Genomic DNA, 3,542 nt, shown 5'->3' with positions numbered 1-3,542 from the left:
CAGAAGGAACACTACCCAATTTGTTCTATGAAGCTACAATTACACTCATACCTAAACCCCACAAAGATCCGACAAAGAAAGAAAACTTCAGACCAATCTCCCTTATGAACATCGATTCAAAAATACTAAATAAAATTCTAGCAAACCGAATCCAAGAACACATCAAAACAATCATCCATCGTGATCAAGTAGGTTTTATCCCAGGAATGCAGGGATGGTTCAATATTAGGAAATCCATCAATGTAATTCACTATATAAACAAACACAAAGAAAAGAACCACATGATCATCTCACTAGATGCTGAGAAAGCATTTGACAAAATTCAACATCCCTTCATGATAAAAGTCTTGGAAAGACCAGGAATTCAAGGCCCCTACCTAAACATAGTAAAAGCAATTTACAGCAAACCAGTAGCCAACATCAAACTAAATGGAGAGAAACTTGAAGCAATCCCACTAAGATCAGGGACTAGACAAGGCTGCCCACTCTCCCCCTACCTATTCAATATAGTACTGGAAGTCCTAGCCAGAGCAATTAGACAACAAAAAGAAGTCAAAGGGATACAAATAGGAAAGGAAGAAGTCAAGATATCACTATTTGCAGATGATATGATAGTATACTTAAGTGACCCCCAAACTTACACCAGAGAACTCCTAAACCTGATAAACAACTTCAGCAAAGTGGCTGGTTATAAAATCAACTCAAACAAATCAGTAGCCTTCCTCTACATGAAAGACAGACAGACAGAAAAAGAAATTAAGGAAATGGCACCCTTCACAATTGTTGCAAATAATATAAAATACCTTGGTGTGAATCTAACCAAGCAAGTGAAAGACCTGTATGACAAGAACTTCAAGTCCCTGAAGAAAGAAATCGAAGAAGATCTCAGAAGATGGAAAGATCTCCCATGCTCATGGTTTGGCATGATTGATATAATAAAAATGGCCATCTTGCCAAAAGCAATCTACAGATTCAATGCAATCCCCATTAAAATCCCAACTCAATTCTTCACAGAGTTAGAAAAGGAAATTCTCAAACTCGTATGGAATAACAAAAAAACCTAGGACAGCAAAAACTATTCTCAACAATAAAAGAACTTCTGGAGGAATCACCATCCCTGACCTCAAGCTGTACTACAGAGCAATAGTGATAAAAACTACATGGTATTGGTACAGAGACCAATTGGTACATTGGTACATTGGTACATCAATGGAATAGAATAGAAGACCCAGAAATGAACCCACACTCCTATGGTCACTTGATCTTTGACAAAGGAGCTAAAACTGTCCAGTGGAAAAAGGACAGCATTTTCAACAAATGGTGCTGGTTCAACTGGAGGACAACATGTAGAAGAATGAAAATTGATCAATTCTTATCTCCTTGTACAAAGCTCAAGTCTAAGTGGATAGAGGATCTCCACATAAAACCAGATACACTGAAACTAACAGAAGAAAAGGTGGGGAAGAGCCTCGAATACTTGGGCACAGGGGAAAATTTCCTGAACAGAACACCAATGGCATATGCTCTAAGATCAAGAATTGACAACTGGGACTTCATAAAATTGCAAAGTTTCTGTAAGGCAAAGGACACTGTCAATAGGACAAAACGACAACCAACAAATTGGGAAAAGATCTTTACCAATCCTACATCTGATAGTGGGCTAATATCCAATATATACAAAGTACTAAAGAAATTAGACTCCAGACAACCAAATAACCCTATTAAAAAATGGGGTATAGAGCTTAACAAAGAATTTTCAATGGAAGAAACTCGAATGGCCGAGAAGCACCTAAAGAAATGTTCAGTATCCTTAGTCGTCAGGGAAACACAAATCAAAACATCCCTGAGATTCCATCTCACACCAGTCAGAATGGCTAAGATTAAAAACTCAGGTGATAGTAGATGCTGGCGAGGGTGTGGAGAAAGAGGAACACTCTTCCATTTATGGTGGGACTGCAAGATGGTGCAACCACTTTCGAAATCAGTCTGGCGGTTCCTAAGAAAATTGGACATAGCATTACCTGAGGATCCAGCTATACCACTCCTATGCATATACCCAGAAGATGCTCGAACATATAAAAAGGGCATATGCTCAACTATGTTCATAACAGCCTTATTTATAATAGCCAGGAGCTGGAAAGAACCCAGATGTCCTTCAACTGAGGAATGGATTCAAAAAATGTGGTATATTTACACAATGGTGTATTACTCAGCTATTAAAAACAATGAATTCGAGAGTTTCCTAGGTAAATGGATGGAACTAGAAATTATCATCCTGAGTGAAGTAAGCCAATCACAAAAGAACACACATGGTATTCACTCACTGATTATTGGATATTAGCCCAGAACCTTGAAATGCCCAAGATTCAACTCACAGGCCACATGAAGTTCATAAAGAAGGAAGACCAAGTGGGAGTGATTCAGTCCTTCTTAGAAGGAGTAACAAAATACTCAAGGGAGCAAATATGGAGACAAAGTGAGGGACAGAAACTGAAGGAGGGGCCATCTGAAGACCATTCCTCTTGAGTATCCATCCCATGTGCAGTCACCAAAGGTAGATACTGATGTGGAAGTCAGGAAGTGCATGCTGATAAGAGCCTGATATGGATGTCTCCTCAGAGGCCTTCAAGAGTCTGACATATTCAGAGGCAGATGCTCACAACTAGCCATTGAACTGATAATGGAGTTCCCAATGGAGGAGTCAGAGTGAAGACCATTGGAGCTGAAAGGGTTTGTGGCCCCATGAGGAGATGCCAACCAACCACAGCTCCCAGGGTCTAAACCACTAGCCTGGGAGCACTTAGGCAGGGATCAAGGGCTTCAGCTGAATACATAAGAGTGGAGGGCCCTGCTGGGCATAGGTGGAAGAAGAGATCCTTGACCTCATGAAGGCTGGACGCCCCAGGGGGTGGGAATTTTGAGGGTGGGAAGGTGAGAATGGGAGGGTAGGTAGGGGTTACATCCACAGAGAAGAAGGAGGAGGGGTGAGGGGATAGGGGGTTCCTGGGTGGGTGGGGGATGGGGTAAGGGGATAACATATGAAATGTAAATCAAACATCCAATAAAAAAATTTAAAAAAAACAATGACATCATCAATTTTGTAAGTAAATGGAAAGAATTTGAGAATATCATCCTGAGTGAGTTAACTCAGTCTCAAAAGGACATGCATTGTATGTACTCACTTATAAGTGGATTTTAGCCACAAAAAAGACAGGATTCCTATGATATATTCATCACACTTTAACTGACTACTTCTGACCTGTCTGTGTTTCTCCCCATATCAATCCATATGCTCTCCTGAAGCAGGGACCACTTTGTAATTCAGCCAGTCACACCAAGACTTTCTGCCCCCAACTCTGCATCTTTATCCAGCAGGAAAAAGCTAGATGAAATCACTGATGTCCCCTACAATCAATAAAATTTGGGATGTTTGGCAGGCTTTCCCCACTTTCCCATCAAACTAAACCACCCTATAAAATTTCCTACTCCCTGTTTGGTGGGGTTGTTCTCCCTTCTCTTAGAATCAGCCTGGCAGTTCCTGC

Source organism: Grammomys surdaster, unplaced genomic scaffold (assembly GCF_004785775.1).
Source record: "Grammomys surdaster isolate TR1022 unplaced genomic scaffold, NIH_TR_1.0 125752, whole genome shotgun sequence".
Classification (NCBI taxonomy): domain Eukaryota; kingdom Metazoa; phylum Chordata; class Mammalia; order Rodentia; family Muridae; genus Grammomys; species Grammomys surdaster.
This window is presented reverse-complemented; position numbering follows the sequence as displayed.